Source organism: Vanessa atalanta, chromosome 15 (assembly GCF_905147765.1).
Source record: "Vanessa atalanta chromosome 15, ilVanAtal1.2, whole genome shotgun sequence".
NCBI classification, from domain to species: Eukaryota; Metazoa; Arthropoda; class Insecta; order Lepidoptera; family Nymphalidae; genus Vanessa; species Vanessa atalanta.
Genome location: NC_061885.1, coordinates 5410885 through 5437355, shown reverse-complemented (window position 1 = coordinate 5437355; position 26471 = coordinate 5410885). Strand labels below are relative to the sequence as shown.

The 26471-nt window shown below is 32.5% G+C and overlaps 2 protein-coding genes across 2 annotated transcripts in view; one reads left to right on the top strand and one right to left on the bottom strand.

Moving 5' to 3' along the window:
• The window catches only part of LOC125069590, a 60441-nt gene extending 39442 nt beyond the window's left edge, over window positions 1-20999 (bottom strand). The window contains exon 1 of the mRNA XM_047679131.1: window positions 20590-20999. The gene's annotated coding sequence lies outside the window, so the exon portion shown is untranslated. The remainder of the gene's footprint in view (window positions 1-20589) is intronic.
• The window catches only part of LOC125069588, a 32571-nt gene continuing 26934 nt past the window's right edge, over window positions 20835-26471 (top strand). The window contains exon 1 of the mRNA XM_047679129.1: window positions 20835-21180. The gene's annotated coding sequence lies outside the window, so the exon portion shown is untranslated. The remainder of the gene's footprint in view (window positions 21181-26471) is intronic.

Genomic DNA, 26471 nt, shown 5'->3' with positions numbered 1-26471 from the left:
CCGGAACAAACGGGTGACTGGCGGATGGATTGAAATGCTAAAACCACGATAGCAATCGTATATCGAGTAATGTAGAATTTAAATCAATTATATGGGTATTTTTTACAAATCCGTAATGAGTCTTGTTAAAATAAACCTAAAAAATAAAAATAAAATGTATCTTCCTCATAGGCCTACCTAATACGGTTTAGCACTCGCCTGGACGGATACCACCCAGTCATCAATAATTCGACCGTCATACGTCAATATTCTGTATAGCGGTGTTCCGGTTAGAAGATTGAGTGAACCATGTAATTACGGACAAAAGGAACACAACCTAACATTTACGGTGCAAGGAGTTTTCATATTTGCTGCAGTGACAACATGTTATTGACGATGGTAATTAACGATATAAATGTACATAGAAAAAGATGCTCATTAAAATCGATCGAAGATGCTCTTTAAATATGTTTGTCGGAATATTGACCAGAGTCTAAATGAAAAATTGACGCCTTTGACTCAAGATTTTCATAAAAACTTTATTGTTATAGTCAGTTGCATCGGCTACTTTTTATTGAATTTCGACCGCGACAAATATCACGATCTCTATGAATTTTTAATTATTAACACAAATAGAAATAAATTTATTTTATTAATCATCTTAATTATACTTCGCAAAACTACGAGCAATAAAAATGATAATAAGCTATGGGATGATAGAGACCAACAAATTGCGCTCTCTGTAATTGTCATCATATATCAACGTCTTAACTCAATCTAGTTTGACTCGCGTCATTAAGTATATAGACTACTCGAATCATTAGAATTTCTGTCTATTTAAGATATCGTAATTGGATTTAATAAGGCTTAAAACGTTAATTTACAGTCTCGACAGAAATTAATGGCGAATACAAACACAAATTAAAGCAAAATGCTCACCATTTATCATGCCATGAGTCATAAAGATAATTTTTGTAAATTACATTGCTTTGAAGAGATAAAAGTAGCAAACGTAATCAAAGTAGGTAATAAGTCAGGCCACCTCTTTATTGCAACGAGATCAACAATCGCAATGGGAAAACATCAACATTAATTCTCGCTCATAATATGAGGCAGAAACGAATGACCTAGACAGTCAGTTATCACGTCTGTCTGGGCCATAATTGTGTGCTAGGCAATTAAACTATCCGCGTTCAAATACATTTTTGAATTATTTCATATTAGATACACTTGTGATGATTAAAACGCTAAAATCATTTTAGTGGTGTGTGAAAATAATAAAAAAATAGCGTTTTCAGTCATATATTTTACAGTAATCATTAAATAAGAAGATTATCAGCCAACAAGATGGAAATGTTACAATTAAAGAAATCAAACTACTCATTACGTTCGTTTTTCTTCGCTTGTTGATGTTCTTCAGGTTTCATAATACGATATAAAAATTAAATTAGTAAAATTATTAGAAGAACCTTTCTATCGAATACATCAAAACTAATCGTGTCCCTTCACAAGTTTATTATTATGTAATTCATATGTAAAACAATACTATTTTTTATGTATTATAAGTAATAAAATTAACTTATCGTCACAATATTGGAAGGATAGATTAAGAATTAATACCAACCGTGCTGTGTTGTGTGCCGTTTAGAATCATGATATAAAGTACGGTAAGAAAAATGGATTATACCCAGGCGATCACAACTGCTTTTCATTGTTGATCTCATACTCAGCAGTCAAGGAAAACATCGTGAGGCAATCTACATGTGCACTTATATACAAGATTCACATTTATGTATGTGACAAAACTACAAGAATACTCATCTAAAGTAAACACAGGTATACATAAGAGATGACTAAAAATCTAAAATCTCGTTTTTTATTTAAGAAAATAATTTGCATTTTGAATGTATTTTATACTACATTTATGTGTATTCTTAGGTATAAAGTATTTAACAGGTGATTAATTCTGAACATAAAAATAAATAAACACAATAGGTACGTTACCTATAGATAGCAAAACTTGCTAAAATATATTTTCGTTTAATTCTCTAAATATTATTGTTTATTAAAATTCAGATCCTTATATATCTTAGCAGACATTTACATTAGGATTAATTTATTACAAGCTTGGATGTCACCTGATTAGAACAAATATGAAGGCCATTTGCGCGGACGTCTAGGCTGACGCGCGCGTCTAGCGTCAAGCACAATGGACAATGCTAAATTATACCTACGATAATCGTAGGTTCAAAAGCAGACGTCGTCGGTTCAATACAAGTTCAAGGTTAAAAATGATAACCGTCTCATTTTAAGATAATGAACATTCGTTACGTCTTTGTATGTATGTGATGTGACTTGGAAGTAATCAGATATTTTGACATATAATTGAATTATAGTTATAATTATATGTCAAATTATATACCTAAATTTTTTACTTAAAAAATGAAAAAATGTTTTAAAATCAGTTAGGTCACTATATTACAATATTTGTACAATGTTGTAAATTTCATTTCAAACCAGAGTCGGATATTTGTTAAGTGAGTCACTCTTAGTTAACAAATATAAATGAATTATTAAACATATTATGAATATTAAATTAAATAACAAATAGTATTAGGTTATTTCTTACTTACTTATAAAAGTCTAAATTTACTTTATAATAAGTATTATTGTGTTATAATAATTGGCATGAGACATTTCTGTAAGCTACATAGGACTTTTGGGTGAACTTCCGAATAGCAGAAACCAAATTTTGTCATGGAATTTGTCAACGGTAATTTCATTGAACTATCAAATATACTTAAAATGTTTTATTGGATTTCGAAAGTCATTTTCTTGCGTATCTAATATTTGCACTCTATCACACACATGGATGAGATAATATAAATGAATAACCTTTATTGATTGATATAAGTTATTCTGATGGGTGGAAAATAAAATCCGAGTCGCTCGCTTAATTAGCGGTGTCGAATGTGCACGCGCGTGCCGATTACATACAAAAGAATGCGCCTGCGACCTGTGATGGGAGAGATTGCGCCAGACAGCTACCGAAATTTAGGTTAGGCGCTTTTTGCTGAGCGGGCGCCGATATATGCGCGAGCGCCGCCGAGAGGTCGATGAGCCCTGAGTTGCCCCGCGCGCCCCTCTCCAACCCTCACGACCAGTTCCACCACAAGGTGCAGCGCCCGCAGCCGCTAACCCTATATACCTACCACCTGCCAGACACTTAGTGAGTATAACATATGAAAACTGACTTGTTACACGTACATAAAGGGGCCGGAATAAAAATAACTCTTCATATTGTGTGATTGTGTAGTATTTTCCGCAGAGAATATATTCGAGAAGCTTAATTTAAATACAAAGTAAATCCTTCGTTTTTCTCTAATTACAACTGACAAATAAAATGTATTGTTGTTTTTTATTTCGTAATACCGCAATTAATATTACTTTGTTTAATTTCTGTACTGAACGAAAACAAATAAGCCTTAGTTTGCATGGAATGTAGGTAAAGCGACACAATAAACAACGATATAACTAGTGCGTAATGTATAAATACAAATATTTACACGGATTACAACAATTTATTACAGATATAATATTTTGCAAATAGATATAATATACTTAACAAGAGGCGTTCAAGTGAAAGTCGATAAAACAACCAATAATATAATAGCAATAATGAACTATTGTTCATTTGAAAAATGCGTTTCGCTAACTAAAATTCGGGTAAAATTATCGTAATTGTGATACAGGCGTAGCAAGTCACGGAAACGCATATATGCACCATATACGAACCTTTTTTGTTTACGAACATTGGAAGCCAAACAGATTGTAGGCCTTTAGCCCACATACAATAGTACAATAAAACTTAATGACATACATTTTTATCAAGTCATGTCCATATCAATTTTAATTGACTTTCATTTGTATATATGAATTTCACATTCAGACCAGCCTAGAGCCCAAGAAATATTGAATTAGTTATTTTTACTATAAAGTTGCTAGGCGTGCTGGTAAATGGGCTAGCTAATAGTAAGTGGTCTCATTGGAAATATAACAATTAGTAAAAAGTAGTAAAATCTGTTTCTAAATCTAATTCTTTGATTAGTTAGATAGTTAGAGTACCTATAATATTTAACAGTACGTCAGAAGGTTATTTTTGAGTAGTTTATGCCAGAGGACTACGTAACAATAATTAACATATAATGTATTTAAAGACAAGACAATAACTTAATAGTAATAACAATACAGTCATCATCGCCCATAGACTTTAGTATGGTAGGAAATATTATCCATACCTTAAATCACCAATGCGCCGTCAACTTTGGAAACTAAGGCGTTTTGTCTCTTGTGCTTGTTACATTGGCTCACTCATCCTTCGAACCGGAACACATACTAAGGCATTATTATTTACCGGTAGAATATGTGATGAGCTGGTGGTACCTTCCCAGATAGGCTTGCATTAAACCAGCAAGTAAAATGATAAAAAGGTTTTTTTTAATCGGAAGTAACTTAATCTAATTGAAGTAGTATTAAAATATTAATACAATAACAATAATTTAATAATACTGTTATGTATCGAATAGTTTCATATGTCGTATGGAACCGTTTAAAATACATTGTAAATATACTTTTAAACAATTGAATCACTGATACGAAAAGTACGATGAACCCTTTTAAGATAAGAAAGGTGAAAACACGCTGGTCTGTTTTATTTAAAAATAAAATGTAAAGTAAAATAAACATAATTTGTTAAAATGTTATTTAATATTATAACAACATGAGATTTTTTTTAAAACTTCTTCGTTAATGTTTAAACGATTTACAATATTCTAATGAGTAAATAGACAAAACTATCTAATTGAAACTTACAGCTGTCCGGAGAGAGCGACTGCTGCGTTTCTGCAACGTCTAGAGAGTTTAAATTACCTGCCACATCTAGTGCAGCACCGACAAGAAGGTTTCATTCAATTTGTATTCTGCTGTTTCTGAAAACGAATTTCACTTCAAATATACCAATCAGAAAGTAACGTCTTAATTAACACCATTGACGCAAGTGTTACTAATATTCTAATTTTGATTTTATTAAGTATGTATCAAATATTATAATTATTATTAATATATTTCATGTTCAAATTATAATTTAAGCAGGAATGTCTTCGACCGCAACAATACACAGAGTACCTACAGGAAATATCACGAAATAATAATTTTGTTTTGTCACGATTTAGTGAGTTATACATAAGTAGGTATGTTCTAAGTATTCAAGGTGTCACGTCACAATGTAAGCGGAGCGCGTCTAGACAGACTGCAGACGAATTTTTAATACGAACTCGACCGCGGTCCCCGGCTAGGTAACTGCGAAATACATACGTGTCTAGTCACTGAATATAAAAACCAAGTGTTTATAATGCCCATTACAATATCGTTAAAGTTAAAACGATAATATGCGCAAGCAATATAATATATGTAAATAACAAGCTGTCTGGACTAACACCTTTTATCTGAAGTCTGCGCAAATAATGATGATTATAAAATTTTACTACAAGTGAAACAGTTTTAATTAACAGCAATCGTAATAATTGATTGATAAATTGATGAAAATTTATCTTTACAGTTAAAATGTTCTTTTATTGCAACTTTCTTTTGTTACTTTGTTTTATTTGAATTAAATATGGATTCTCTTCAGCTCATCAGAGACTAAAGTCTACTAGTTAGCCAAAAGTTTGAAAAATTGAAAAATGAAAAAATTGCGTTGGAATGATTATTTTGAATGACTAGGACTTGGAACCTAAAGGAAAGAAAAGAATAAATGGCTAGCAAATTGTGAAATGGTACAACTATAAATCTAAATATGATTATTGGTATAATGAGAGAAACAAGTATGGAGAGAGTAAGAATTACTCTACAGATCCGGTTAAATTCCGGTAGGAATATTTAAGTTTTGAAAGGAGGCCAAAAGTACGTGGTTAATATCACTTCATTAATTGTATAAGAAGTACAAACGAGCTTAAATGGTGTTATTGAGCTCGAAGAGCCATATGACTGCGTGCTATTATTGGTAAACCCTGAAAAGAAAGGTGAGCCAGGAAAATACAGAGCTAACACGAAATATCTACGGCCGAACCATACACGCGTTTGGTTGGCATATCGAACCATTGACAAGTTTGGTATGACAAGCCGGAAAATGCATTTATGTAGCATTCCTACACTGTTAGGCTATACGGGACTTCTAGATAGTACTCCTAGACTATTCATAACTAAATCACTTCGGAAGCGTAAGTACTACGCGTACTAGTACGTTTTAAAATGGATTTCCTTCCATCACATATACAAAGACTAAACATTAGTCTCTATTAAGATGATCCAGGGAGGCGGTGATCCAAGTGGGATGGTAAATTTACTGCATGGAAAATAATAGCGTGAAAATCAGCAAACATATGTAAAATATATAGGTTAGGTTAACATGTAATTTTGAGCAGTTATTGCAATATAATATCACGCGCATATCATACACACATACATCTAATATTCCCTTCACGCTAATATCATGCAATGACCTAGTGCAGCTAAAACAAAAGTGTATATAATAATAACTACATAATCAATAAATATGATTCAGTAGTGTCTGGGGATCACACAAAGGCACGCACAATATCCGTGATGATTGAACTTCAAACCTCTATGTACATTAGCATATCTAATGTGTTGACTAACATCCACAGCATGAAATCTAATTATAAATAATTTATAAATACAGCAATAAATGCGGGTTTTTTATTATTGATTTAAAAATATTCTCAACTAAAAGTGACATTGCTGACTTTTTATAGTCCTATAAAAAATCTTGTAATAAAAAGTGATCAAAAATGTGTCAGGATCACCTCAGAGACTGAACAGACTAGTCTTATCACATGATACATGTAGGGTTCCGTGGATTTGCAAGTTTAACAGAACAATATAATTTGTACAGTCCCCTAGAGGAAAAAATGTATGTCATATTATATGGGAGAAATTAATCGATAACTTGGTACACTATCATATTAAAGGCTGATTAAATCTGTTGCAATGTAATTAATTAATTAATGATGTAATGTTAATCTTCTTTAGAAACTGAATTACTTTTTTCGAACTAAAGCATATATAACAAAGACCTTTGAAAATATATTTTAAGAAAATGAATTAGTAAGAAGTTATAAGCCGTTTAAGTAAAAAGTAGACAACCTTTTATAGTTAGTAATGTTTACTTTTATCCTAAGTAATATTTACTTTCAATTTCAATATATGTAACGCTAGGTACATTGAAATTTCAATTTCAACGCACCTAGTGTTACATCTTCCGTGATTTTCTAATTTTATTATTGATAATTATAAATGTTTTACCATTTATCTTCTAGATTATAGTTTTCATATAGAGTTCAGACACACTTAACATAGTGACTTTAATTTGGAGGTATCTTTATCTTCTTCTTCGTAAAATGCTTCTCATTTCATAAACAACCCTCGTCATTTCCAACTTATCTTAATCCCGCCGTTCGCGTTCCTAAACATACCAAAACAAATAAATATCGGTATACATTTTTTTTATATTTGACAATTGTCGAATGTGATAAAACTCCATAATAGTATATGGAGTTGTATATATTATTTTTACCTAATTGGCATGCATTCTTGTTGACATGCAAGCCACATCGATGACACGAGGCAAAATAATTATTATACTTTTTAGAATAATATAAAATATAACTCGCCTAAAACGTAACATAACTATATTATTTAAAAACATGTAATTAATTTGAAAACTAAATGTAATGTAAATGTAATTTAATTTACTAAAAACGTAATCATTCGAAGTAAATCGGTCTATTAGACTATTTGTTTTGCGTACAATGAAATTGCAATATGTTACTGGAAATCTATGAAACTTCTATGAATTCTACACAGCCTATTTACTATATGTATAAAATAATGTTTCAAATATTATTTAAAATACATACATTTTATGTGAAATGTACGTATTTCCTAGAAAATGTAATGCAATTCCGTGATGATACTAGGAAATATATAAACTGAATCTTCTCTGAAATATCGACTCTGTTAACTCTCACTCTATGTGGTCTTGTCGGTCTTATCACTAGAGTGCTTTTTATGAAACCGATGGAACGAAGAGGGTGTCGCATCTGCCTGCTGTAACAAGACACATATACAGCATGCCATTACTTTGTTACGCAAGGTGAAGGTGCTACACGTCCGCTAGCGCCGAAGGCTATACCAAGTTTCAAAACCTTGATGATGCTAAAGCATTAAAAAAGTTCTTTCAAAAGCGAGATATATGATTCGGACGCCATTTTGAAGAATTTAATAATTATTGGAATTAAAAAATATATGATTTCCTATGAAAAGTGCATATTAAGAACAAGTCATATATTTCCTATCTGTTTCAGGATTTCTATTCATTTCCTAGGAGTTGTACACAATGACAGATTTCAAACTTGTCCGTATATTCGTAGATTTGTAATCAGACAGATTACATACATACATGAACGCATACATTTAACCTAATTTATTTTTACATCAATATGATAATATAACCTAACGTAAGTGTATCTATCAATAATACTGTAGTCACAATATGACTATGTGCACTAGCTCATACGTGGATCAGCTTTTTACGGACGGCGGCGGGGGAAAGCCCAGCTATTTACCAACCGCGTTTCTAGACTATGACTATGTGTCTAGACGTCTGTTCCTGGAGGTCATGGGCCAGCCGCTTTCACGTGTTAAGCCAAATCATACAATTTACGACCTAATTAGTCGTGACGTAATTATCAAACAATGTGCGATGTTTACTTTGCCCTAAATAAAACGATGTACTATGTCATTCTATGTGGAAAGAAATACGAATATGACGCACGATGTGACGTAATGCGACTGCATTTTCTTGGAATCAGAGAAACGCGTTTAGCAGACTCAAATGAAGTAATTTTTGCATGAAACAGACTAAGGAAACACTTGTTATCGACAAATAAACTACATTTTTCTATCACCTTACTTTGAATATGTTTTGTTTTTTTCATCATTTTTCATGAAATATAAAAAAAATAAAGTAACCAATTACAATGTTTGATGAGATATAATAAAGAAACCTTTAGACACAAACATTAAACAATCTTTTTAGTGGTTATATATTACTCATTAAAAAAAAGCGATGTCAAATTTTCAGTTATTTAGGTCCAGTGGTTTGGTCTGCACTTATTAATTAATCAGTAACTCAGTCAAGAAAAGTTATTTTATGTATTTAAATAACTATCACTTAAAACCTTTATAGAATTTAATCCTTGTGTGTTCATGGTTGCCTGGTTGCAGTCTAGTCGCCGAGTGCCTTCGGCAGGTGGCTGTTTCCACTCATGTACTAACATGCCACTTATTTATAGCCTTACCACACATACAATATTGTGGTGCATTGGCTTGCTTTATTTATTACGCTACTTGTGCTAGCGCAGTGTGGTCGTCCAACTCGCTAGAGCCGTCTCGTATCTTATAATTTCTGCATTTTACTTTTTTGTCCGTCTGCCGTGCTCGGAGCTATCATCGATTGTTCTAGCAAAAAGCGATTCAATTGTATTATATCTAATACTTATTATATTGTAGAATTAGACAAAATTAGGATGTTTATTATTCATGATAACTCATTTAAGCAATTATAGAAGTTTTCGTTTTGACATTCAAAGTTTTCATTGAAAATTAAATCATGTATGAGATAAAAAATATTATACCATAGGTACTACCACGAGTGACTAATAAAAATATACTTCGGTACTCGTTTAATTATAATCAACAAAATTGTGAAAACTGTATTCAATCCATTGAAAAAAAACAATATCATTGACAATTTAAATGTTTCTTGCATAATATGCTCATCTGGCATTGAAGCGGCATCGCCGGCCGGACAGCACTAACAGCAGGTGGTCGGTGCAGTGAAAGGAGCGGCCGTGGGGAGTGAGGGGCTCGCGACGGGGAAGGTGAGGTTAGTATGCGGGGAACGAAGCGGTGCAGCGCGGGAAGGGAGTCGTCTAGACAGGCCGCAGACGCACGGAGGCTGCGCCGCGCCCGGCTCTCACGCACACACTCGCGCGTTGCATCGCTCTGTTACATTGCACAGTGGCACACAACAACGTTGTAGTGACCTCTACCACTCAAAGTACAATGCATCTAGAATCGATTAATTAGATATCTCATGTTTGGAATGCTCATTTTTTTATATATTTTATAAGGTTATTTATTAGTAATGCAATATATTTACCACTGTTTTCTACAAAATTATAGTTTAGAAAATAACTTGTAATACTTTTACTTGTAATTTACTTTTACTTGTAATTTACCGTAAATTTAATTTCAATTATACGGAACAATGAACATAAATGAAAAATTACCCCGTTTATTATATTTACATTTTTATTACTTCACTTCGCATGACTCGCTTTTACTAAAGTGAAATATGAATTGTATGGTTAAAGGTATGATTTCAAGAGGCGATAATCACGAAGTCTTCTTATTAAACTCTGAGCAACCGACTGAAAATAAATAAGTATCTGTCTACATATTTAATACGTCTAAACATGTTTTTATTGTACGACTTAATCACAATAGAAAAGCAGAAAATATTACAAAAAATCATTATTCCGCAGAAAGTTCAATGAAGGCAAAACAACGGAACTTTCAATTTATTCCATGATCATTTTATTATACCTTGTCTTACGTAACGATTTTGAAATTGAAAAAATTAAACGAATTAAGCCAATACAAAATCGTATTCTAATCAGAGTACTAAAGAATGTTTATTTTCTTTATTAACTTAAGGCATTACTTATAAACACTGAATTCTCTCCTTCTGTCATCATTGATTTGACATCAAAAGAAGGAGACAGCATTGTTTAAATAAACATCCGCTAAATAACGTGTATAAGTAAGGCGTACGCCACGTTATTTTATATTCTTATACATTTGAATCGATATTATATTGTGAATAATGACGAAGAGTTGAACTACAGACATATTTTTCATTCGAAACTGTTTAAAATTTGTATTTTTATCATACTTATAATTTAAAAAGTTAATTGACAAATATATGATGTACCTACGAAACGGACTAAAAATGTATCAGTTTTGATCTCTATTAAACCATTTTTCTCAAAGATGATCCATCGTCAACTTAATTATTTATTAGACTTTTGGTATTAATTGACAACTTATATTAATCACCTAATGAAATGAATACGTAAATATGAAATATTTTTATGATAAATTATAAATAACTTTTAAGTCTTTTAAAGTAGAATCTTGAATATTAAAAACAAAATGCATTTTACATTCTTAATACTGCCACATTAGAAACACAATAAAAATATGGTGTATGTATGGTAAACATACAAGAACAAAAGAACAATTCGTTTCCTTTTTCACAAATTAAAAGAGATCTATAGATTTTGATACGTAACTGGATGTATCACATTGCGAAGTCGGGACTGAGCTGGAATCTGAACAGGAAGTCTGGTTGGTTATACTTTTTTCATTATTGCTCCGGCAGGTTTGGAATGCGATGCAACTTGAACATAATCTCTTTAGTGTGTATATAATATCGTATAATTGTTATAATTCTTTTCAAAAGTAAACGTTTCTAAAATGCACTTTAAATTTTTTATTTATATGGTTTAAAATAAAATAATATGTCTAGAAAATTTCATTAAACATTTTTCATTATTTTAGAATTTGACATTTCGAAAGAGTTTAGTTTTCTTATCAGATATCGGTATTCTAAAAAACTAAATAAGTGCATTTAATATCGTTTTTATCATTCAACGCTAGTGTTATATAGGTAGACAACAACAGAACGATAATGCCATGGTTGCAACACAGACCGGCGACGAACGGGTCGATGCTCGCCACAAAGATAATGTGGATTGATTAACGCTACCAACTCTCAATATAATTCACTTTTTTTTTACAATAGTGGTACGCTTGACAATGATCTTACTAATGAAAAAGTGTGATGGTATTTATTATTAAACGCACTTGTCTAAAATTTTATTCACTTTTCAAAATGTATGCATTAAAATCAAAACATTTCAATATAGCCGCATAACATACTATAATTTGTTTTTTTTATTATTCTCTATAATTTTAATTATTTCATCTTCTTGAGATCACTTCTTCAAAAATATTATTCGATTAGAAATAACAAATAAATGTAAGTACGTTTTAATTGTGATACATGTTGTCAGCATACCATCCTTTTAGTCTATCCGTGGTCACTTTGTAAACTAGGAAACATTTTTTTCGCTATACCCTGGAAACTTTTATTTCGCGGGATACAAATACTACACACGATGGCGAGTTTTAATGAATCCAACCAGTTTGCTTCGTCATGCGTGCACAGACAGACAGTTTTGTTACATGTATAGTTTTGTATGTATTGGCTATCTTTGTGTATAGCGTAATGACTGAACATTTATTATTATGGAAACATGTTCAATTACATAATTATAGGTAATAACCTATCCATCTGTGCTTTATCATTAACACATGGGCATTAGTAATGTTGATAGCATACGACCTTAGATATAATGCCTCTTTAGCGGATGATTTAGTCGAACACTGATTTCTCCCTTTACAATACAAATAAAATTACACTGCATTGTTTAACTAATCAACCACTGAACAATATTTAAAGGTTAAGGCTTTAATGTTTGTTTTTTTTTTTTTTTAATTTAATATGTATTAGCATTTGAAATGAAAATACATACTTAAATTTTAGGCGGTCGATCAAATGGATCATCTGATCATATGAGGTTCTCCTAATCACTGATAATGTAAGCATTGTCTGTCTAATTGCTAAATATAAATAAATTGCCACATTTCATGCATATCCAACTACTGGATCTAAAACCTTATGTCCCTTCTGTTTTTAATTACAAGGGCTTACTCGTCCTACAAATATGAAAACAGCGAAATAAAGTATTCCTGTTTCGCAATAAAATATGTGTGCTCCAACCCGCAATGGAGCAGCGTGGTGGAATATGCTCCAAGCCTTCTCCTCAAAGGAAGAGGAGGCCTAAGCCCAGCAGTGGGAAATTTACAGGCTGTTAATGTAAAAAATGTAAAAATAAAATATGTATAACCGGTGAATATTTTATTATAATTATTACCATCCAAAATGTAGAAAAAAGTGTATCTCTTAAAAGTAAATGAAATATTGGTATAAAATATAGTTTCTGTATCCTGTTTTTAAATTTCATAAATGGCTATGTGTATTTTATATATTTTCAAATAAAAGTAAGTTAAATTAAGACTATCGTTCTCACAATTTGAACTCATTACTTTTTTAAGTAAAATCTAAAACATGAAATCGTAGTATCTTTTTATAAAACAATAATGTTTTTCTTCATTCTTATGGGCACTATTTGAATTATTCATGGATCCATTAAGCCAATAAATTATTTATGAACGCCTTTATAGTTATTATTATGCATTGTGTAATTTCTAACCTTTTATTGCACATATATTTTGTCAAAGCAAAAAATAAGGCGTGTTGTGATACCTGTTGCGAATAAATAAATAATAATTGCAAAGATTAAATTCGTATGTATCACAACGTTGAAGCGGTGGGAATGATAGATATAGTTAGTTTTCTTATGTTATTTAAATCTATCTAATTTATCCATATTAATATTTACTTTTTAAATACCTTACGGGCTTATCTCTTATCTTGCTTACATAAATATTTTTTAGTAAAAAAAACTTGAATAAAGAGTCGCAGAACTGATATAACCAAGTCATAGCTAAAACATAAGTCTCAACCAAAGATTGCGGGATTAAGCCCGGGCAAACACCACATATCTTTAATCTCGTGCTCGACGATGATGCAATACTTCGTGAGGAAACCTGTATATTTCAGACAAAATTCTCCCATATGTGTCTTTTAGCAGCCCAGCTTGGAACAGCGTGATGGAATGAAATCCTTCTCCTAGATATATATATGAAGGCTTTAGCCTAGCAATGAGTCATTTACAGGCTATTGTTGCCATTCTAAAAATCTATATGTAAATACCACTGATTAATCACAAAAAATCCGACACTATAACACTTACAAATTTAATATCCGCTTAGTTATTTTATTTTATGAAACTCCACCCCTAAGGGGTGGAAAGTGTTTGGAAATTTGTGTTTTATAAATTTTGCGTGAGTAAAGCCGCAGGTTCAGCTAGTATTAATATAAATAATGGTTCTATAATTAACAAAACCGGTGCACATGCTAGTACATGAATAAAAGTGATCTGCATTGAGGAACATTACTAAAAGTGCCCAAATTTCTTACCATATTCTTATTCTTATCATAATATACTTGTTACCGGACAAATGTGTTATAAAATATTTGATCTATAAGTGAATAAAATATATAAAAAGGTTAATGTTACGTTTACTTTCGAGTAAAAAAAAACCGCCATGTTCTAGCTTGGGTGCCAGTAATAAAACCTTTTTTGCGTCATACGAAATACGCTGCAAATAATTTTGTGCGCAGTATTATCGCCAAACATGATATCAATAAAAACAAAAAAATACAACTATATATTTGCGCATTATTATATTTTTGTCTTAGTTTTTACCGTTGGTATTAAGTTCTGTAAAACTTCAAAATTCAAAATATATTAATAAATTTAAGATACTAACATACACTAATAAACAACATATTATTATACAACATTAGTATTTAAAACTATATTGTCCCTTTAAATTCACTTGTGTTCTGAGTTTCTCTATATGGTAATACCATTAAATTATATTGAACTGTGATATGTTTTTAAGAACACCATTTAAATTAATTATTGCAAGTCTTTTCGTAGCTTTCCTGTTAATAGATTTTATTTGTCAGACAATCTGCTTGTACGTTATTGTATGTTGCTGTTTCGTTGTAGTAATTGATAATTTATATCGTTTCAGCATGACGCCAAAACTTTACCGTAGCATCGGGTTACGCAGAGCTACGGCATAGTTACATATCACTTAATTTGATCGCTTCATTTAACATGTATTTTTATTTGATTAATAATTTATGGTCAAGATTTGAAAGAATAATATTTAGTTAAATTTTAATAAGGTCATTTTTGTAATCTATAACTTATAACATTATTGATACACCTATTATTAATAAAGTAAGAGTTTATTATCAATTGGTAAAGAGAAAACCTATTGAGTTAAATAAAAAAAAATAAGAGTGTTTTTGAATATATTCTACAATTCACGATCATGATAAGTGTTGAAAATACTCTTAGTAATCTGACATAAACTTTTACTATACGCTGTTAATATGCATACGTATATGACTATGTATATGAGTATATGACTAGACCATATATAGATAGATAAAATATTAGATTATTGAATTTTGTAATAGTTTTACTGAAGGAACATTTAGGTCACAATAATCTAATTAAGAAAGAAATCTCGTACCTTATTACTTATAACGCATTTATTCGCCGTTCTTTGTAGTCGTCATATAGCTGTAGCAATTGGAAAATTCTCATTTTCTTCTAGCTTTTTTTATATATATTTAGTTTTATTTGGTTTGCACGTATTTTAGCGTAATAGTAATGTGTCGTATAAAAGACATCAACGAGTTGACATATAAAGGTTTAAAATTTTTGACATTTAAAGGTAGAATAATGTACAACATAAAATAACCTTTACAAAATTCGATAGCTGACGGCTTACACATAATTATTTAGAGAAATGTAGGTATTTCAATTACTTGATATAAATATATAGTTTAATATTTAAATAGTTTTTCGTATCATTTATGACCAACGAATTAAAACATTTCAAATAAATGCTAAGGATAAAAGTAAAAATGGGTATTTTATTTTAAAAAATATTCAATTATTGCATATAAAACTTTACATTATTTAAAAATAATTACAGATAAGGGCTCGCATATCACATTGATAATGCAAGTGCCCGTAAAAGCGTCGTAAATAAAAAGACAATTCGTAAATTGCAAAATGTAATTGCAGGCGCTGGCGGCGAGCGGCGGCGGCGCGCCGAGCACCCGTGCTAATGAAAATTTAAAGTAACCGGTGCGGGCACTCATTGTTACCCAAGTTATAAGCTACAAATTGAGCACGCTTTAATCAAACCCATATTGTTTATGTGTAATAAAAATGTAAAAGCCTGTTAACGTTCCACTCGTAGACAAAGCTTCTTCTCCTCATGAGAAGGCTCTTATTACATAACCTTTAGAAAAAGCAATTTCGTAATAAAATTATTATTTACCTTGAGATTAAATTATGTTACACTTAAAAATGTAAAAAATGTTTTTTTATCAATAAATTAATTCCGTATATGTTTAATGATATTGTTTAATTTAACTATTAGGAGTTAATAAAAACTTTGAATGCCTTCAGACGGTTATTTTATTGTTTATTATTTTAGTCAAAATTACGTATCGTTTATGAATTGCGTCAGACATCGTGAAAGGGTGTGCGGTGGCGAGAGGGCGGGGGCAGTGGCCACATGCTCCGGTGCATCGCGACCTCGGTGCACTGACCCTCTAGTGCAGCTTGTAGCCTATGTCACAAGCCCGCATGTATATGTACAGATACGAAACATCCATATCACGTAAAACTTAATACATCAATTAATGTCCATCTGCCTACTACGAGTAAAATTTTACAGCAAATTACAGTACAATTTATTTTTTATATTTTTTTAAATACAAATAAAATCTTATATCTAATTAATAAGCAACTAGAAAATATGTAAATATCTTCGTAGTTACGCCGTCAAGCAGCTATAAAAAACAAATGTTAAATTTAGATTACGAAGTAACTAACGCTATAACTAACCTATATAATGATCCAGATTCCCACGATATAAAAAAATAGCTAAGAAAATCTCAGTAAAACTTCTTGCTTTCTCGACTTATTACTTTTTTATTAGAAGAATCCAAGGAAAATCTGGTAAAAATAACTATATTTCTATAACAACAAGTTTAAAAATAATATCTCAGCATTCGATATTTGAACGGGAAGTAAATTTTGTAAGTAACATCCTCATATTTTTTTGTAAATAACACGTAAAATCGTGTATATTCCAAGAATGAATTTATAATCGTATGTTTAAATATTGATAGATTAATATTGCCTAATGTGTGTATTCTATATCATTAAAATTATTGGTAACATACTCATAGCATTTAGAAATAGCGAAGCTTAAAACAATAACATTGCTGATTCGACGCTTAAAAATAAATAATATTCTTCAATAAGAATAACATTTAATAATGTTTGAAAGTTATTAACTTAAGTTGACTAAATTAAGGCATAAGTTCATTAAGTAACTTCTTAATTTATAGGGAAAATAAACTTGTGCTTGTAGGGAAAAAAGTGTATGTCTAATTATAATTGTAGGTATAGCATTACAATATCGATTATACAAAAATGTCATTATTTTCTCTTCTCTCACTAATACATAAGTTGATAAGATAATAAACGATTATAAGATACCGCATGTTTATTAGCTAGTGTGAAAACCGAGCGTGTCACCTTTTTTACCTACAATGACGTCACTCCAGCTACACTTGAGCATCAAAACATGATTATAAAATTACTTACAGTCATTTGTGTAACAAAATTTATTACCGATAGTACGTTTATGGTATAGGTAGGTGGACGGGCAATTGGACCATCTGATGCTAAGTGTGACCACATATTTATCATTCTTAACATCGCCAATGCGTTAAGAAACTTTGGAACTAAGATATTATGTCCCTTGTGTCTGTAGTTATACTGGCTCTAATTCGCCCTTCTAACCGGAACACAACAACACGTATCGTGCTGCTTAGCGGTAGAATATCTAATGAGTGGATGGGTCCTACCCAGGCAGGCTTGCACAAAGCCCTACCACTAATACCTCCATTTGACTCGAGTTACTACCCTAGAAGAGTTTATAAGATAGCGCGTCGAGTTTGTGCATAGCACAAACCTCGGACACCCTCGGACACTTGTGGTATCTAGCCTTCTCTAAATCTCTAGTCGCAGGCAACTATCATAATTTTTGCCCTCGCATTCTTACTAATCGGCGATGTTCAATCAGTGGGCTGAATGACATTCAGCCAATATCTTATTAAATAGTTTACTTTCGGCTCTCCTGAAAGTAGACGGTTATATTAATAATTTGCTAAAAGTCTCATAAAATTTTATTTAAATTAATAATAATAGGCAATAATTGTGTAATAAAAAGATAGAAATATTAGAATAATAGTAAGAGATATTATTAATAATTATTTACTATGTATTGATGATGCTAATTCTTCTATTGTTAAATCATAATTTTGTTAATTTATTATATTGCAGCATAATTTGGTGGAAATGAGATATTCTTTCAAACGCTACGTCACTCCTTTTACAAGGATAAATATATAATTATTGGGACCTTAACCAACCTCATAATAATGAACTGTATCCTCAATTTCGAAGAAAAAACAAAGGTTTGAATAATGACACAACACGATACAAACACATTAATTAAATTCCTAACAGTGCCACATTCGTTAAGAGTTGTCATATAATCGTCGACATGTTATATCATACAATCTTGCACCCTTGTCTCACTTTAAATAACTAGGTTGTCAAACTTACAGAGCCATGTTTCGTTCTATTTGACACGTTTCATAGGTTATAATAATTTAGAAATCAGAGAATTGCGAGTCTGGTGTCACCGACTGCAGAAACCAAGCCTCTCCTAATTTTTTTCCCCTGCATGCTGCCATTTAAGAACCGTAGAAGGGTTTAAGAGCTAACTCAACGAAAAAAACTCAGAGATGATATCTTAAAGTATTTGCAAATTTTAAACTTACTCATTACTTTATCATAAAACCTAATACTAATTGGTCAATCCATCGGAATACTATTACAGCATTTAATGTTCTTCATCCCGGGAAACAAAACAAATCAAAGCACGTAAATATTACACTCCTGGGTATAGCCGTCTTCTCCTCCTCTCCTCGGGAGAAGGTTTTGGAGATTATTCCACCACATTGACGAAGAGGGCACCTTGGTGGATACCACTTGTGAATGATGTTAACATTGCCGGATTTGTACCCACAATCTTCGATTAAGATCAATCAGATCAGATAAGAAAGGGTGCTGTCGTAACTGAGCCATCTAAATAAAAAATAAGAAATTGTTTAGAAGTTCTACTATGATACTAAAACAGTATTTTGATACTCATAATCTAGATATCAAAGATTATTAAACTTGGTGTTAGGGCTTTGTACAAGCCCTGGATAGGTACCACTCACCCGTCACATATACTACCGCCAAACAGCAATACTTAGTTTTGTTGCGGTCTGGTTTAAATAACAGTATAACTACAGGCAAAAGGTACAAAACACCTTAATTCGCGAGGTTGGTAGCACATTGAATATGAGAGTAATGTTTAATATTTGATGATTTCTACTTACTACCAGATGGCCCATTTGTCAGTGGTGAACTGACATATCTATTTTAAATTTAAAAAATAAGAAACTATATACATATATATAGGACGACCACAAAATTGTTATGGACTAGAGCCTTTACGTAACGGCTCTACTTGCATTTCCAGACCCAAACAATAAACTCTGCCAACTTCCAAGCTCTGGGCTACACGAATAACCAGATAATGTAAAAATAGTAAAAGAAGCTTATATACTCGTAATTAACTAAATTTTAATGCAATATGTCAGTACTAGTCATTATTTGGAAAATAAATAAAACGACAAAAATATAATTATAAGACGCATTGCGAAGTTTTCTTTAAATACGATCGAACAGATATTTCTTGCAAACCATGATACCGTATTAATAGTGTCTCTAAGGCCCTTCAATATGAAGTCATCTTTGTTGGCATACCAAATCATGCCATGCTTTTTTATAACAACGTAATGTTAATATTTTGTCATATTAATATTATCGTTGTAAATATACGGAACTGAGAAGTAACTATCATATTTTGGACACTCCCAGTTAATAGATTAGTATATAAACCTATTTTAAAAATGAGTTATTAATAATATGAGTAAAACCGTTACTTCAATTCTGATTGTATAAATAAATTATTGTAAATTATATTCGCTACAATCATCAATGAATTAACATAACGTATCCATATTTATAAATTTTTATAAATTGTAAACCTGAATGTAAATTCAGTTAAAAAAGTTGATTAAAATATAGATATTTTTTCTTCGTAAAGAATAATTATACAGGTGGAAGTTCCCGACGTATGAGAGTTCAACGTAATGTCAAACACCTATCTATATCAGAAATAATTTTACGTCTAAATATAAACCATGCATAAGAATTCACAACACAGTGCGCGAGACAGTGAGATAGTGCGAGTCTCTGTTTCCTTGCCAATTGCTGCGACATTGTATCTATTGACACGGACCGAACCACGTTTGCCGACGACTATTTTAAGTGGAGAAGAGGCGCACATGTCGCGCGGGAAAACACGTTGCAGGTCCTCCTAAAGCCAGGACGTTGGTCAAGCTCTTTTAATGAAAGAATAATCAACCTGTAAGAGGACATCGACGCCCGCAGTTAAGTCGTCGATACGTGCGGCCGCGCTACATATCGCATCACCGCCCGCCCGCAATTTCACGTAAAATTGGCAGCGCGCGGCGGGCGGGCAGCGGCGGCGCGGAGCGTCGCTCCCGAAATAGTGTTCGGGCGCGGTCGTGCGCCGTCGGAAGCGGCGCCCCAGTCGCCTTGTGGCAGCGCGCGCGCACCCGCGTCGCGTCCTAACCGCCGTCTGCGTCACCGCACGCACGCCCGCCCGACGGAGCGAGGGCACGAACGTACTGCACGGCTCCACGGTGCGCGTATTTCGGTCGCGAGGAGGCCCCGGGCCGCGTCGGGCGCGCTGCCCGCGCGCTGGCCGCCGTGCTCTGGTGGTGGTGCGTGGCGCTGCTGCGGCTGGTCGCGCTCTGCGCGCCTCCCCCCGGCTCGTCCGGCGTCGGCGCGCCGCCGCCGCCTTCCCCCGCCCGCGCCGCGGAAGATGCGCCCTCGGCGCCGGCTTGCGCGGCCTGCGCAGGTGCGTCCTCCAACGCTACCGAACCGACGCCGCCGACGTCGCCGCCTGCGGTCGATCCGCCCTCACACACCGGTCAGTAATTCTGTCCGCTCAAACTGTCTATACTCATATCATGTCTTTAATATGAATATTAAAAGAATATTTAAGAATGAATATAAAAAAGCCGTACCTTATCAACATGTGACCAGCATTTAACACTTTTTAAATTACCTGAAAATTTTCAATGAGAAATTGTGAAAAGTTTAACGTTACAAACACCCAAATAATGAATAAACGACTATATTAAAATTAGAAACAACATTTGAATTTAAATCTTAATATTATATAATGATAGTTTAGTAGTAGATAAAAAAAAATCCGCGTCAACAATTATTAAAATCACCAATCAGCAAAGGATTTAGCATTCTCCGAGATCCAAAAAGTATATAACATTCAGCAACTCTCTGATTTCATTTATGTTGATTAGTCAATACTTTGTAAACATAAATAACCACCTTAAAGTATCTTCATCATAGCTATGAAATGGAAAGTAATTTTATTGTATAGAGATGTAGTATAAAGATTTAAAATGATATACATATGTATAACCAGAGTAACTTTTCAGTACGCTCGCGCCCTACTGTAAAAAAATCAATACGAACCTCAGTCACCGCCCACACGTCGGTTGACTTTATCAAGACTGACACTACACCTAATAAAACTATACATAGATAACGAATGGTCGTAGACAAAACAATATTGTGCGATAAGATGGGAAGGTAATCTTAAAGGTGTAGTAAAAAGTGTATGATAAAAGCACGCAGTATTTTAGCAAAGGACTCACCAATGTGGGTTATCAGAGCGAAGGTTCCGTCGCATGCAAACACCCCTCGCCCTAAGAAGCCTGCCACCCTCTTCCCTCATATAAGACTTGACTTCACATTGCGCAGATAACGAGGTCCTCAACACAAGAGCTCGGAGCTCATTTTGATATCTAGACTTACAATATTGCTGCGTAATGCTTCTTGGAATTCGATACTTGTTATATTATCGCGTAGACAGGTCACAGTGACAATTAAGCGGCTGCGATAACCATTCAACTGCTGTGATAAGTGGGAACAATGTAAATGTATATTAAGCTCTTATGTTTTCACTACATTAATTGTGCGATTATAATTAACGCTACAATTTGCCGAGTGGACGAAAATCGATAATAATCGTTATTGAAAATTTTTGGAAAACATATAAGAATTTGCATATTTCGAATATTATTTCTACTATTATATCCAAATTGTTTATATTGATAACTCTAAAGCCAAACAAAAACAGATTAAAATCAATAGTACGAGTGTCTTTCTCACCTATTTATGTATACATTGTAAAAAAAATGTTAATAGAGTTATTATTTATATTTGGGTTGTAAAAATAATGTTGAATCATTTGGACAAATGTATTTTCATTTGTCTATAAGTATGATGATTTAGGAACAACAGTTTTAGAAAACGTTTACGTGGTGGTGATGTTAACACGTAAATTAACTGTATATATTAGCTATGCTTGATTTGAATTGCAAAACATTAAATTATGCAATAAGAGTAAAATTCAAATGGTTATATTGACAAAAATAAAACTTTGGTGAACGAAGATTAAACAAAGGCACTGAAGTCAGTTTTTCGCGGTTCGTTTTCGTTTTTTGTTCCTTCATGAAAAAATACTACCTAATAAGAAACTAACATAAAATTACATAGTTTATTTCAATAGTTAACATATGCTATTTAGTATAAAACACAAGGATGTAAAAAGTTTAACAGCATGTAAAAGAGAAAACTAACTTTTCATCGTTCTAGTAGCTAACTAATAAAGCTGCAGATCCTGAGATCCAGGATTCTAGAGTTGAGCCGGTAACCACCTGGTCTGGGTAGGTAACACCCATTCATTAGATATTCTACCGCCAAACAGCATTCCTTAGTATAGTTGTTTTCCGGTTAAAATTGTGATTGAGCCACTACAACTACATGCACAAGGGACATAACATCTTAGCTCCCAAGCTGATGACGATCTAGCAATGTAAGATATGGTTAATATTTCTTACAGCGCTTTATCATAATAAGTGTGTACGTAAATATTCCATTTACGCTTAGGTAGTCGGAATGAAAAATAGTGATCCCGACCGTACAAAAAATAATCAGTTGGTTATGAATTATTATTAAGTCACAACCACACATAAATTATAATTTTATTTTGATAACAGCTCAGAAAACAAAATTCACACAAGCAAGCAAAAGAAAAAACAAGACTGAAGGTATATTGGCAGCGGTATTTAATGACACAATGTTATATTACTTTTACAAGAATACGCAATTATGTCCTTACTTCATAGAGGATAATAATACAGATAAGATAATTTGGGATATGGGCTTGATTTTAGACACAAAATCAGCTCACATCGATCACATTATTATGACAGCTCTAATGTCCAGAGAGGACTTTGTACTGAGTCAGTACGTAACAGTAAGGATTTCAGGAATCTTTCTACCTTAATTCAAGTTTAATTCTTTTTAAATAGCAAGCTGGCATACTACTCCATCTTCTGGAATCCTCAAGACAAAATACTCTGCTAAAATCTCGAATGAGTGCAAATATAGTCATTACGTGTATATACTAAAAGTAAGGGGTCAATATTTTTCTAATTTCTCGTGTAATATTCTCTCGACTAGTGCACGATTTTCATCAATAAAAAAAAAACGGAGAAGTTGTTTAAAAAATATAAAGTTTATAGATAATAAGTATTAAACCGTGTATTAGTTAGGCAACCCATTTATTGTTTTTTAATATTTATAGTACCTAATGTATAATCTTTGTGATCATGAAATAACAAATGAGGCTATTTATTTCTTATAACGTACTTCACTTTAACTTCCATTCGTCACAGTTCCAGTGCTGACGATTAATATTTATCCAAATTAACTTACATTATATTAATATGATACAAAAATTAAATTAAATTTAGATTTTTATTTAAATTTTAAACTTATTTATCTTTTACTCTTATTTATATCATGTCTTTTACTCTTACTTATTGTGTTTATTTTTTTATGAGATTTATATAGAATAATTATTGTTACTTTTGTTGGACGATTTGAATAAATCAATAAATATCTAATTTCCCAGTTTACCACCAAGACATTTCCTCCTGTCATATTCTTTTATGGCTACAAAAGCTTTCGCGTAAAAATTGTCAAATATCTTCATTCTTATTTGGACTTCGCTAAATGAGGAAATAAATAGATATAATGAAGAATAAATACATATAATTATCAATCTTTAGATGTAAATCCATACATCTAAAGATTGATAAATGTAATAATAAAATCTCACGGATAAAGTGCCAGGGCTGCTATAAATTAAGTCCTTACTTACCTTCTATAAGTCCGCTTCTAAGTTCACATTCAATTCATTTTCATCGTTGAGGCTATTTCCTGAACGAGAGCAATCAAACCTGAAAAACTACAGTGCTTTCATCAGTGATTCGTAGTCTATACACATTGTTAATACTGCGAGCCGTCTGCGCTGCATTAGTGGCTTGTAGTTTCACGAGTGATTTTTTTTATACTTACGATACCATTTAAAAAAAGAAGTTCACTGAACTCCCATCGGTAAATAATACATCTACCAGATCTAATAGTTCACCATTTATTAAATCAATCGTGGAATCACAGAATTCGTGTTTCATTTACTATAAAGTAGATATATTTACGAAGGTACAAAACAGTACCCAAACAGTAGCAATCGCTTGGAAATCCAAGAAAAAGTCAACCATTGGTGCAATATCTCTTCAATTGTTTTATTGAGTGTAAATCATTCAGAAAAAATATAAAATTGCAATTACAAATTGCAAGGATTCATATTTCTTACTAAAACTATAATGCTCATTCAAGACAAGCATACGTTTTTATTCGACCCCCGATATATTACATATACTATGTTGCATAACTTCAATATGTAAATAGCACTTTATACACGAATTTCAAAAAGGACAAACCTTCTCCGCTCCCTTATTTAACGCACTAAAGTGAACTTCTGAGATCACCACCTTAGGTTGTGCTGTGTCTGTTAGTCTGCAGCCTCTGTAAAGAATTTTATTAAGACATGATATGGCGGTTATAATATACATCGTTGTGTGATTAAAAAATCTTCCCAGTATTTGATCCTTATAAGCGACACTATCAAACTGTATTCGATACTTAAAGTTTAAGAATGTGAATGCGTGCTTAAAATAATCTATTTACACTCCATTTTTATACAAAGTATAGGTAGGCGGATGGGTTAATGGGCTACGTAATTGTAAGTGGTCACCAACGCTCGTAGACATTGACGCTGTAAGAAATTTTATTCATTACTTACATCGCCAATGCGCTGTAGTTATACTGGCTCACTCACCTTTCAGACAAGAACGCAACAATACTAAGTATTGATTGGTACCTAACCAGGCGTACTTGCACAAAGAGACCCTACTACCAAGAGAAATCCCTATAAACATGTAACTGAATCAACAGAGCCGGATCTACCATATGGCTTTTTGGGCTTCAGCCCAGGGCCCCATTGATTCAAGGGGCCCCAGCTAAGTCAAATCAAAGTCAAAAAAGACGATAATGCGAAAGAATCCATAACTTTATTAAATTAAACAGAGCGTATGGTTTGCAGCCCCACGAGTCCTGCAATTAATCAAATCCATTCAATTAATTTAATTACGTTCAGATATGTCTTAGGTGGGCCCCTAAGTAGTGTTAGCCCAGGGCTCCCTAAACTTACGGTCCGGCCCTGTGCATCAATATTTTACAGCAATTCTATGTCAAGATACCATACCATCTCCATGCGAAGAAAATTGAAGTTAGGATTCATATTTTCAAGACATTCACTTCAGAATTATGCGATCTACCTGATATTCTATATAAAACACGAAAAAGGATTACATACATGTTTTTAAATACTATCCTAAACTACATCAGCTGGAATAATGATATAAACAATGAATCATCACAAATAACATTAAAGCATTATACGACTAACAACATCGTCATAACATGGAATACATTTGATAGAACTTTTTAAAAAAATATTCAAATTTACACGAATAATTATTGTGATGTGTAATTCATAACTTGTAATATTAGTGATTCAAAGCTTCATTGACTTGATTCCAATTCTGTCACCGAATAAATATAGATAATAAAAGATAAATTTTCAATCAGTAGCCGAGCATAAAATATATAATCCTACGCTGAATGACATTAACGAAATGGAATATTGCTAAATGCTGCCCATTTCATGGAAATTAACTTCTTCGAATCCTTAGAAAGCGGATTTCTAGAATAAGGGATTAG